At 42.7% G+C, this 13,874-nt stretch overlaps 1 protein-coding gene across 4 annotated transcripts in view; it reads right to left on the reverse strand.

Annotated features, from left to right (window-relative positions):
* Positions 1-13,874, reverse strand: part of GRAMD1B (GRAM domain containing 1B) — a 274,604-nt gene that overhangs the window by 233,005 nt on the left and 27,725 nt on the right. The gene's annotated exons all lie outside the window — the stretch shown is intronic.

The raw sequence follows: 13,874 nt of genomic DNA on the forward strand, positions 1-13,874 counted from the left end.
ATTCACAATAGCCCAGACATGCAAGCAACCTGAACATCTCTCAATGGATGAATGGATAAGGAAAATGTGGCATCCTTAAATACAATGGAATATTCTTCAGCCTTTAAAAAGAAGTCAATACTATCACTTGGGACAACATGGATGAACCTGCAGGACATTATGTTAAGTGACATAAGCCAGGTACAGAAAGACAAATATGCATGATCTCACTTATATGTAGAATCTAAAAAAGTCAAAGTCATAGTAACAGAGAATAGAATGTTGTTTGCCAGGGACTGCGAGAAAGGGAAATGAGGAGTGTAAGTCAAGGTGTACAAAGTTTCAGTTATAAAAGATAAATAAGTCTTAGACATTTACTGGCAGCATAGTGCCTATAATTAACAATACTGTTTTGTATACCCAAAAATTTGCTAAGAAGGTAGATATTATGTTGTTTCCTTATCACATAAAATAATAATAATAATAATAAAAGAGGGTGGGAAGAAATTTTTGAGGACAATGGACAGATTTATGGCACAGGTTGTAGTGATGATTTCACAGATGTATACTTATTCCTAAACTCACTGAGTTGTATACATTAAATATGTACAGCTTTTTGTATGTCAAGCATACCTCACTAAAGTTGTTTTTTAACAAGATATTCAGATAAAAAAAGAAAATATATAAATGACCAATAAATACATGAAACTTAATGACATTAGTCAACAGGGAAATGTAATAAAATGTAAATAAAACCACAATAGGATACCACTACACAGCTATTAAAATGGCTAAAATTTTTAAAAATTGACAATGCTAAGTGGTGACAAGGAGTGGAACAACTGGATTTCTCATACACTGCCAATGGGAGTATAAATTAGTACAAGTATGCTATGGTTTGAATGTGTCCCCTAGATTTCATGCATTCAAAAATTAATCCCGAAATTACTATGTTCATCTATTTGAAGGTGGGCTCTTTGGGAGGCATTTAGGATTAGATAAGGTTATTAGGGTAAGCTCTTATGATGCAAATGGCAGCTTTATAAGAAGAGAGACCTTAGCTGGCATGCTCTTGCTCTCTTGCCATGTGATGCTCTCTGCTATGTTATGACACAGCAAGAAGGCTCTCACGAGTACCTTCTTGAACTTAACTTTCCAGCCTCCAGAACTGTAAGAAATACAGTTTTTATACTTTTCTTCATAAATTATGCAGTCTGTGGTATTCTGTCATGGTAAGAGAAAATTGACTAAGATAAAGCACTTTGGAAAACTCAGTTTTTTAAACATAACATTTACTATATGACTGAGCAATTTCACTCCTGAGTATTTTCTCTAGAGGAATAAACTCATGTCTATGCAAAGATTTGTACCTAAATGTTCATAGCAGTTTAATTCTTAATAACCTAGAATTAGAAAAAACTCCAAAAGTCTATCTACAAGTTAATAGATAAATTATGGTATATCCAAACAATGGAATACTCCTCTTTAATAAAAAGGAACAAGCTAATGTAGATGAATCTCAAAACCATTATATATGCTGTGGGTAAAAGGCCAGATGGGAAAGGACATATTCTATGTACATATATATGGAATTCTAGGTTGGCCGGGCATGGTGGCTCACACCTGTAATCCCAGCACTTTGGGAAGCGGAGGTGGGAGTATCGCCTGAGCCCAGGATCGAGACCAGCCTGGTTAACATAGCAAGACTCTGTCTCTACAAAAAACAAAAAATAAAAAAATTAGCCAGATGTGGTGGCATACTCTGGGGTCCCAGCTACTTGGGAGGCTGAGGCAGGAGGATTGCTTAAGCCTGAGGGGTCGAGGCAGCAGTAAGCCATGATTGCACCTCTGCACTCCAGCCTGGGTGAGAGCCTGTCTCAAAAAAATTTTCTTTAAATCTAGAATAAGCAAAATTAACCTAGTGACAGCAAATCAATGGCTGCCTGGGTCAAATATTTTTCATTTGTTTTTTTGTTTTGTTTTGTTTTGTTTTTTGAGACAGTCTCGCTCTGTCAGCCAGCCTGGAGTGCAATGGTGTGATCTCGGCTCACTGCAACCTCCCAGGTTCAAGCAATTCTCTTGCCTCAGCCTCCCTAGTAGCTGGGATTACAGGTACCCACCACCACATCCAGCTAACTTTTTTTTGTATTTTTACTTTCTCCATGTTGGCCAGGCTGGTCTCAAACCCCTGACCTGAGAGATCCTCCTGCCTCAGCCACCCAAAGTGCTAGGATTACAGGCGTGAGCCACCACACCTGGCCTGTTTTGTTTTTTAATTGAACGAAGAGAAGCAGGAAAAATTTTTAGGGTAATGGAAACATTCTGTATTTTGATTTTGGTGTTATAAAATGTATACATTTGTCAAAACTCATCAATCTGCATTTTATTATATGTAAATTATACCCCAATAAAGTTGCGTTCAAAAAATAGTACTCAGCTTGCTGGATTGATATGAATATTAAATTAAGATGCTACAAGTAAAGATCTTGCCTCACACAAAATATTCAATAAATATTAGCTATCATTATCCCCATAATGCCAGATAATTAGCAAAGTTTCTGTTTTTCCCACTCTGCCCAAATTAGAGCAAAATGCACAAAATACTTCAACAGGACACCCCAGTCTGTAGCAAAGTCCTTGTCTCTAGGCACCAAGATATTCTTGTAAACCACAAAGTAAAATCCCTGAGGTCAAGGATAGGCAGTTCTCTCTGGATTCATCACACTTGGGGTGGGAGAGGCAGCAGAGCAGTAGGACACATGGTACAGCACTTCTAAGTCATAAGGAAATAGAAGTGCATATGGGGGCTGTGCGTGGTGGCTCAAGCCTGTAATTCCAGGACTTTGGGAGGCTGAGGCGGGTGGATCCCCTGAGGTCGGGAGTTTGAGATTAGCCTGGCCAACATGGTGAAATCCCGTCTCTACTAAAAATACAAAAATTAGCGGGGTGCGGTGGCATGTGCCTGTAATCCCAGCTACTCGGGAGGCTGAGGCGGGAGAATTGCTTGAACCCGGGAGGCGGAACTTGCAGTGAGCCAGATCACGCCATTGCACTCCAGCCTGTGCAAAAAAAAAAAAAAAAGAAAAGAAAAAAAATGCATATGGGGAAGCAGCAAGAGGACTTTTCCATGGAGGAGTCTGGTGGGTCAGGGAAGCCAAAGGAGCAGCAAGGAGGGTGAAAGAAACTTTCCTCTGTACCACAGCTGGGTCCATTCATCAACCCCAGCCTCAGTTTTTCAAAGAATGACCAATAAATAGAAGCTACTAATAAATAGGTTACAGTCTTCTAGTCTTTATCCTAGTTGCCTTTTATCTCTGATAACTCCTTTGAGTTTCCCCACAGTTCTGCAAGACAGAATATATTTTAAAAGGGAGATCTTATTTCACAGAAGAGAAAAAGAAGCTTATCTAAGGTCACTGAGTAACTTAGGTCTCTTCTTTATCTAACCAGGGCTCCTTGGTTGAGCACAGGGGTTTTCATCCTTGGCTATTCATTGGAATCACTTAAAGAGCTTTAAAAAATACTTTTGCCTGGGTCTCACCCACAAAGATTCTAATCTCTTTGGTCTGAGGTGCAGCCTGGATGTTAGAATTTCTAAACACGATTTAACTGGCTGTAATGTACAGGTAAGATTGAAAACCACTACTCAAGCATATGTGACTGCTTGGATAAGTAAAACCTACACCTCACCTGGGGATGCTCTGATATTTTCTTTGTCCTTTTTGGTGAGGAAGGTAAATAGGGAAAGGAAACCATGCAAACGTTCACTTTCGTTGTTGTTGTTGTTGTTGCTGTTGTTGTTGTTGTTGTTGAGAATGAGGACGGGCATCATTTGGCTCTATACGAAGGGGATGTTTTAGAAACTTGGGGAATGTATAAAGGGAAACATGAACCTCAAAGAAAGGAGAGTTCATGTTTCCCTTTATACATTCCCCCAATTTTACTATGTAATCTTATTTAATTTTATTTGTGTTTAGCTGAGAAAGAAAGCCACTTTTAATAAAAAAGCCTTTCCTTAGTATGAAAATCAATACAATAATATCTTTGCAGAAATGTTCTTTCCCAGAATCTGTTTTATTTCATTAAGCTAGAATTTATTAAGAATCCAAAACATTCAGTGGTTCACGCAACATTTATTGAGATCCTTGCTAAATGAGTATGATGCAGTCCAGTACTTAGGGGATTATAAACTTGTGGAGCGGATACTGTGTTCCAAATGTTTGTCCCCTCCAACATTCATTTTGAAATGTAATCATAACAGTATTAGGAGGTGGGAACCTTAAGGGGTGATTAGGCCATAAGGGCTCCCCACCATGGGTGGGATTGGTATAAAATGGTGACTTTGGCCCTCTCTTGTTCTCCTTTTTATCTTCTCCACTCTTCTGTCAAGTGAGGAACAGGGTTCCTCCCCTCCAGAGAAGGCAATGTTCAAGTTGCCATCTTGGAAGCAGAGACCAAGCCCTTACCAAACACTGAACCTGCTGGCACTTTGGTCTTGAACTCCCCAGCCTCTAGAACCGTGAGAAATAAACTTCTCTTGTTTGTAAATTACCTGCTTCTGTGGTATTCGGTTATAGCAGCACACAATGATTTAAGACAGGGAACAAGACAGGTACATAAATAACTACCAGAAAAAGTTTACGCTAAGTTCATGAACATACTTAGAATGGAGCTTAGCACATAGAAGATGCTCAAGTATTATCTAAGAAAAATGAAAGGGAGAAGAGAAGAGAGATGGGAGAAAGAAGGGAAGGACAGAAAAGGTAAAAAGTACTGTGAAGGTTTCAAGATGAAACGTCACAATGTGTTGGGAGGAGGCTACAATTGCAGCCTTGAAGAGAAGGTTGGAGTCTGCAAATATGGAAGTGGAGAGGCCATTCCATTTGGAGGGAATAGTATACACAAAAGCAAGAATATGTTAAAGCCTGGCCATGTCTGAGAGACACAAAATGGTATCATTGGATAGAGCAGAAGGAATCTCAATGCTGATAGTAAGGCAGAAAATTATAAACTAGAAAGCTGTTGCCAATATTTTAAAAATGGACAGAATAATGTTCTTATTCTTTTTTTTTTTTTTTGAGACGGAGTCTCGCTCTGTCGCCCAGGCGGGAGTGCAGTGGCCGGATCTCAGCTCACTGCAAGCTCCGCCTCCCGGGTTTACGCCATTCTCCTGCCTCAGCCTCCCGAGTAGCTGGGACTACAGGCGCCCGCCACCTCGCCCGGCTAGCTTTTTGTATTTTTTAGTAGAGACGGGGTTTCACCGTGCTAGCCAGGATGGTCTCGATCTCCTGACCTCGTGATCCGCCCGTCTCGGCCTCCCAAAGTGCTGGGATTACAGGCTTGAGCCACCGTGCCCGGCCATGTTCTTATTCTTAATATCAGGCAAAAGAATGACCATATGTCCTTGTTTTCTCAAGACAGTATTAATTTATATGTCTGGTTCATGCGTAATTGCTAATAGCATCTCATTTCATTCTCAAAATTGCTCTGGTTTGGATAATAAATTATATGATCATCTTAGCAACAAGAAATCTTTAAACTATTTTTTAAAAAATCAGAGTGCAAAAGAGTAGAATAAGGATGACCTTTTCAGAGTTGTATTTTACCAAGATTCATCAGGCAGTGGTATGGGATTTGCAATGGAAAGAGAATGAAACTGAATAGAGATGGGAAGATCATTCAGAGGTTATAGGTTTACTCTAGTCAAAGATAAAAAGAGCCTCAGTTGAGGTACTGGCCAAATATGGTAGGCAGACCACGAGACAGCTCCAATGATCGCCACCTTCTGGTGTTCAAGCCTGTGTAGTCCCCTTCCACATTGAAAAGGGTGGACCTGTGTAACCAAGAGGTATTACAAAGACAACAGAATGTGACTTCCGTGGTGAGCTTGTAAAAACAAAAAACAAAACAAACAAACAAACGAAAAAAGCACTGTGGCTTTCTCAGTCTCTCAGATCATTCATTCTGGGAGAAGGCAGCTAACGTGTTCTTAGGGTCCTCAAACAGCCCAAGGAAAGATGCATGTGGTGAGAAACTGAGACCTGTCATTATCAGCAGGCACTTGCCATCCCTGAGAGTGTGCCATCTTGGAACTGGATCCTCCAGCCCCAGCCAGTGCTTCAGATGACTGCAGCCATAGTTGCCATCTAAGCACAACCTCCAGAGAGAGCCCAGGCTAAAACCACCATCAGGCTTCTCCCAAATCAGATTCTGTGTGGAATAAACCATGGTTATTAATGTTTTAACTTGCTATGTTCTGGGTAATTTGTTATGTGGAAACACATAATAGACATTAGAGATAAAAAGGAGAGGATAAAGATAAATTGCATAGGGAAAGCTAAAGTAACTGGTATTTGGCTCTTCTTCCCAGAGCTTTCCATATTAACTGCGTGTTATTGGGGAAATTACTTAGTGTACAGGAGTCTTGATTTCCTCATCTGTAAAATACCCAGGCCTGACTAATGATCTTCAGTGTCCCTTCTAGCATCCAAATTAAATGATTTCATTATTCTAAAAGCTCATTTATTAGTCACAGAGCAGGGTTTAGAAATTATCATATTATCTGGAGAGCTCTCTGAGTGTCTGGGCCTCATCCTGTTCAACAATCTTATCAATGACTGAATTGAAGATACAAAAGGCATTCTTGTCAAAACCAAAGGCGAAGTGAAACTCAGAAGGAAAGCAATCACAGTGGTTGAAGTAAAACGCCCAAAAATCTTGAAATTCATTAACGATGAGCCAAATATAACAAGACGAAATGTAACAAAGACTCACAGGCAGCCTGTGAAGTTCTGAAAATTTATCTTTAGGAGTATAAAAGTATGGTAGGAGTAATATTAAGTATTAGTCAATAGTATGAACTAGTTGCCAAGGAATAAATCCTGCCTTTCTTTTATTGGATTCATGAATTCATTCAACAGTCACCCAAGCACTGCACTAGGCATTAGGGCTGTAGTGATGACTAAGACATAGACTTTATAGAATGATAAAACCTAAAATTAAGGGAGGAGAGAATCCCATTTTCCTCTTTGCTTGGTCAGACATACTGTATAATATGAGTATCAGGTCATAATTCCATAGCTTTATAGGTAGACTGAAGTTTGCTCTGAGGAGAGTTGCCAGAATTGATATGAAACTGACAATAATCAGAATCAACTAACCTTTATTGAGTGACTTCCCTGTGCTCTGTCCAGGGATAAGACATCCAAAGAAAAGAGAGGATGGCTTAGGGTAGAATCTTGCCAAACACCAACACTTAAAGGACAAGCAGAAGAGCAGAGTCTGAAAAAAGGCTGAGTAGGAGTGGCGGGAGGAATAGGAGAAAAACCTGGAAACTCAAACTAGAATGCATTTCAGAGGGCAAAGACATACGATCTGGAGACTTGTCCCTGCTTTCAGTCTCCTCTTCTACCCTTTCTAACTTACTCACTCTGACCCAATCACATGGGCTTCAGTTATTCTTCGAGTACACCACCATCCTTCCTAACTCCGGGTCATTATCTTTGCTGTTCCCACTGATGGCATGCTCTTCCCCCAGAATCCACGAATGGTCCAGTCCCTCACTCTATTCAGATCTCAGCTCAGATGCCACCTCCTCAGAGAGGACCTCACTGTTCAGCTGAGCTAAAGTAATAACCTCCACCCTCTGCCCTCAGAATTTGTCACTAACCTCCTGATATTTTGTAAACATACTTGCTCCTCTGTTTTTTATCCCTGACCCCATGCACACACAGTGGCTTGGAAGGAGCAGTGATACCACCTGCCTCTTTCACAGATGTATCCACATGGCACAGTACCATGTCTGGTACATTGTAAGTGCTTAATCACATATTTGGTGAAAGAATTAAGTAAAATTGGCCGGGCGTGGTGGCTCACACCTGTAATCCCAGCATTTTGGGAGGCCAAGGTGGGCAGATCACTTGAGGTCAGGAGTTCATGACCAACCTGACCAACATGGTGAAACCCCATCTCTACTAAAATACAAAAATTAGCCGTGCGTGGTGGCGGGTGCCTGTAATCCCAGTTACTCGGGAGGCTAAGGCAGGAGAATTGCTTGAACCCAGGAGGTGGAGGTTGCAGTGAGCAGAGATCATGCCACTGCACTCCAGCCTGGGTGACAGAATGAGACTTTCTCTCTCTCAAAAAAAAAAAAAAGTAAAATCAAGATGCCAAGAAGGACTTCAGTGATCTCGGCGGAGAGATTTCAGTGAGGTGACAGAAAGTTAGATATATAAGGGACAATAGATTATACAAAGTCTGAGAAAGCAGGAGGGGACGAGACCCACAACATGAATGGTGAGAGAAAGAGTGAGGCTGCAGGTAGGCTCCTGGGTACGGGGTAAAGAAGTCGCAAGAGCTCTCATCTCATGATTTCAATTTTGTTTTTAAAATAGTACTAAGAATCTGTCAGCTGAGATGAAGTGGGGCAAGTGGCAGGATTATGGGCTTGAGGAAAGTGGAGATCTGAAACAGCCAATGTGAACAAAGAGCAGAGCTGGGGAGGGAGAGAAATGTGATGTCCAGCAAGAAGAGCCAAGTTTAGAAACTGCAGATTTAGAGTGGCACAGGCCATGTGCTTGTGTCCTTCCCTCCAGTAACTCAGTGCCCTAGGAGAAGGAAAGGTGGGCAGCTGCATGGATCTAAGGCTGGGTTGCAAGATGCATTCAGTCAAAGGGCGGTGAGCATGAGAGTTAAGGGTACTGGGAAGAGAGTGGTAAAGTAAAGTGCCATGGAATCAAGTGAGATGGGAAGAAAACGAAGCTAAGGGAGCTCCTAGATGAGGTCGTGGAAAACAGACATGAGTTTGACCTAGATGGGGTCAAAGAAGAGTGGCATACCAGTCTGCCACTATCAACCAGTTGAAAGGACAGAAATTATCAATACTGCAAAGGAAATAAGCAATGGGAGTGAGGGAGACTAAAAAGGACATCTTCAAAAACTAGAAAAATTACCTGGAAAGATTGTATTTGGCATATATTCTATATGGACTCAAAACCATTATAAAATTCTATAAATAGAAATTACACACAGATTTGACCCATGTAAAAACATGCTAAGAATCATAACAGTAGTGAAAATTCACTAAAAAGATAAAAGCTCTTGTTTTGTTTTGTTTTTGGAAGGATATCCATTTCTAGAGATAGATGCTCAAGGAAGATTGGGAGGTTACGAGGAGAGGAGGGATTCGAGGAGCAGGGTGGTGCGTACAGAGTGCCAGACATTGCTCAGCAATGCCCAGAGACAGGCAGGAGGCGAGGAAGGAACCAGATGGGTGGACACACGGGCTCCTTCCCCACTGCAGCCAGAGGAAGTCTACATTTATTTAATGTCACTGGACTTCCACTTAATATTGTGTTTGGGTAGTGTTTTTATATGAAGAAATAAATGTCAAACACCATTTGACCAGGTGACTTTTAAGGTTCTTTCCAAGTCAGAGAGCCTCTTTTTTTAAATGAATTGATGTGAACATTAGCTATTTGTCAAATCTTTTTTTTTTTATTTATTTTAGAAGAGTTTAAAATTTACAAAAAAGTTGTGGCCAGGTGCAGTGACTCACACCTGTAATCCCAGTACTTTGGGAGGCCGAGGTGGGCGGATCGCTTGAGACCAGGAGTTCAAGACCAGCCTGGCCAACATGGTAGAACCCTGTCTCTACTAAAAATGCAAAAAAATTAGCCAGGCACAGTGGCATATGCCTGTAATCCCAGTAATCCCAGCTACTCAGAAGGTGGAGGCACGAGAATCACTTGAACCCAGGAGGCAGAGGTTGCAGTAAGCCCAGGTCGCACCACTGCACTCCAGCCTGGAAAACAGAGTAAGATTCTGTCTGCCCCTCCCCACAGAAAAAAGTTGTGAAGATAATACACAGAGCTCTTATAGACTCCACACCCAGTTTCTTCTATTATTAACATCTCACGTTAGTATGGTGCATTTGTCAAAATCATTATACCAATAATCAATATTAATACATAATTATTAATTAAACTCCATTCTTCATCCAGGTTTCCTTAATTTTTACCTGATTTGCTATTTCTATTCCAGGATTCCATCCAGGACACCACATTACATTTTCTCATCTTGTCTCCTTAGGCTCCTCTTGGCTGACAGTTTCTTAGACTTTCCTTATTTTTGATGACTTGGACAGTTTTGAAGAGTACTGGTCAGGTATTTTACAGTTGGGACTTTTTTTTTTTTTTTTTTTTTTGATATGGAATCTGGCTCTGTCACCTAGGCTGGAGTGCAGTGGCGTGATCTCGGCTCACTGCAAGCTCCACCTCCCAGGATCTCATCATTCTCCTACCTCAGCCTCGCAAGTAGCTGGGACTACGGGTGCCCACCACCATGCCCAGCTAATTTTTTGTATTTTTAGTAGAGATGGGGTTTCAACATGTTAGCCAGGATTGTCTCGATCCCCTGACTTCGTGATCCACCTGCCTCGGCCTCCCAAAGTGCTGGGATTACAGGCATGAGCCATGGTGTCCGGCAGGGATTTTTTTTTACTGATGTTTTTCTCATGATTAGACTGTGGCAGTGGGTTTTGGGGAGGAAGATCACAGAGGTAATGTGCCATTGTCAGCACATCGTCTCAGGAGTGTGTACTATTGCAATATCAATGTGACTCATCATTGATGTTGACCTTGATCACCGAACTGAGTGTCTTAGTCTGTTCGAGATGCTATAACAAAATACATGAATGTGGGTAGCTTTTAAACAATAGAAATCTATTTCTCACAGTTCTGGAGGCTGGGAAGTCCAAGATCAGGGTGCCAGCATGGCCGGGTTCTAGCGGGGCCCTTTTCCAGGTTGCAGACTGATGACTTCTCACTGTCCTCACACAGCAAAAGGGGCAAAAAAGCTCCCTCTGACCTCTTCTTTGTTTGTTTGTTTTTGTTTTTGTTTTGAGACAGGGTTTCACTCTTGCTCTGTTACCCAGGCTGGAGTAGGGCAGTGGTGCAACCTCAGCTCACTGCAGCTTCAACCTCCCAGGCTCAAGTGATCCTCCCACCTCAGCCTCTCGAGTAGCTGGGACTACAGGTATGTGCCACCACACCAGGCTAATTTTTGTACTTTTTGTAGAGACGGGGTCTTGCCATGTTGCCCAGGCTGGTCTCAAACTCCTGGACTCAAGTGATCTGTCTGCCTCAGCCTTCCAAAGTGCTGGATTACAGGTGTGAGCCACCATACCCAGCCCCTCTGACCTCTTCTTGTAAGGGAATTAAAGCCCCCATTCATGAGGGCTCCTTCTTATGACTTAATCACCTTCCAAAGGCCCCACCTCTACCACACAAGGGATTAGGTTTCAATATGAATTTGGGGTTAATATTGGAGGATACCAACGTTTAAACCATAACACTGAGGTAGTGTTTGCCAGTTTTCTCCACTATAAAGTTACTATTTTTCCCCCTTTCCATACTGACCATAGCTATTTTTTGTTTGTTTGTTTGTTTTTGTTTTTGTTTTTGTTTGAAGAGGAGGAGTCTCACTTTTGTCGCCTAGGCTGGGGTGCAATGGTACAATCTCGGCTCACCGCAACCTCTGCCTCCCAGGTTCAAGTGATTCTCCTGCCTCAGCATCCCAAGTAGCTGGGATTACAGGCGCCCGCCACCACACCCAGCTACTTTTTTTGTATTTTTAGTAGAGATGGGGTTTCACCATGTTGGCCAGGCTGGTCTTGAACTCCTGACCTCAGATGATCCACCCGCCTCGGCCTCCCAAAGTGCTGGGATTACAGGTGTGAGCCACCATGCCCGGCCAACCATAGCTATTTTTTAATAATCATATATAATCTATATTTGTGGGTCTGGTTATTTGAAAGAAAAAACGTAGCACATTCCTAGGCCAAACAGGCTACTTGTGGGGCTGGGCGGGTGGAGGCGGGAGGGCAGGGGCAGGCTGATGCTTATTTCTGTGCACACTGAGGGCCAGGAAACAAAACCCTGAGATCTCTGGAAATGCTGGAGCCAGAATCCAAGAAATAAAGAACTCGTTGGCATCCCTTGCTTTGTGGAACCACAAGCACAGAGCAGAGGCTGGCGGTGGGTGTTTGGTCCTTTGAGAAGCCTCCAAACCCACTCACCCGGCACAAGAGCCCACACTCCCTGCAATGACCATCTTTTATTTGCCAGCCAAAGAATGCTGCCTCAGTGACTTTGGGGAGTTTTTTTTTCCCTCCATTCCTTCTAAATACAGTCTGGCTGTGATGATAAACACTGGGCCTCATGTACATGTGTGTAGGCCTGTGTGTCAGCAAACACGCTGCCTTTCTGGAGTGCGTGGCATCCACTGCGAGCCGTGACTCCGGGAGAAGACTGTGCCAAATTAGTCCTTTACTGAAAAGTCTTCCTGGGGATACTTCACATCCAGAGCCATTAGTCACGAAGCCAGACGATACCTCTTACAATGCCAGCATCTTGGTATTCAACAGCTTTGCACTCCCTGACTTGGGAGGCTCAGAGACTGCTTCTAGCTGCTTCTACCTTTCACATCCCACCTCCTTTCTGAAAAGAATCCAAACTACAAACCTTCTCTGCCAAAAGACCCTCTAAGCACTTAAACAGCTACCATCATGGTCCACCAGGCACCCAACAAACACACGGTGAACTGGTTCCATGCTCATGAAATGGACTAGGCTTTCCTTCCTGTTTCCCTCACACAAACTGAAGACAGGGGCTGATGTCACCTTCCACCACTACGGACAAGCCCAGCAGGAGTGAAGGATTTGCTAAATATTTCACAGCCAAGGAAAGGGGTTCATCTGCTGAGCGTGCTCTGTCTAGCTGCTGCTACTGCCCACGCACTGTGGCCAGCGGGGACTGGGCAGCTTTCTGTTTTTTACGGCAGAAGTATAGTGTGAGGCTGGGCATGGTGGCTCATGCCTGTAATCCCAGCACTTTGCAAGGCTGAGGCGGGCGGGCGGATCACCTGAGGTCAGGAGTTTGACACCAGCCTGGCCAACACAGTGAAACACCGTCTCTACTAAAACTACAAAAAAAAAAAAAAATTGGCTGAGTGTGGTGGCGGGTGCCCATAATCCCAGCTACTTGGGAGGGTAAGGCAGGAGAATCGCTTGGATCTGGGAAACGGAGGTTGCAGTGAGCCGAGATCATGCCATTGCACTTCGGCCTGGGTGACAGAGTGAGACTCCATCTCAAAAAAAAAAAAAGTATATTGTGAGTAACATTCAAAGTGAAATTCTAAGAATGAGGGGATGGAAGAGATTGAGTGCCTTGAAAGCAAAAAGAGAAGGACACCCGTTGAGGAGGTCCCCCTGGATTCTCTCAAGGGGCCTCCTGTTCAGAATGCTGGAAGCCACCCCTACAAGTCAGTCCCTAAATCTTTAGAAATAGTGGAGAAAATGTGGTCGAGGGAAGGCAGATATGGAAGAGAAAAATATGTATGTAAAACCTAATTTAATCATAACAGCCCTATAAAGTTGATATTAGACTCTCACTTGACAGATGGGAAAACTTAGATGTAGAAAGAGGTTTAATAACCTGCTCAAGGCCCACATCTAGGTAAAATACTAGAATTCCAACTCAAATCTGTCAAACTTCCAAGCCTATACATATGATGTTCTGATATTCTAGGGTATCTGCCTGACAGAAGTGGACAAAGAAGTGAGAACATATTTTCCCATCCCTCCTTTGGCCACTTCACAAAGCATAATTGTGAGGACTAAGAAGAGAACAATAGAAGCACATGGAAGGAAGGAAGAAGCATCATTGCACACGCACACAGACACACAGTGACACAGGGAAGGACCTCCAATCTCCAGCAACCAATGGGACTCATCCCATGACCACAGCAAAGGGTTCTTGGGTTAAAGTTGTAATTCAGTTCCACAAACAACAATCTCCGAGGATGGGTATGCCATGGTCCCTGCCCTCAAGAAGCTT

Source organism: Papio anubis, chromosome 12 (genome assembly GCF_008728515.1).
Source record: "Papio anubis isolate 15944 chromosome 12, Panubis1.0, whole genome shotgun sequence".
Classification (NCBI taxonomy): domain Eukaryota; kingdom Metazoa; phylum Chordata; class Mammalia; order Primates; family Cercopithecidae; genus Papio; species Papio anubis.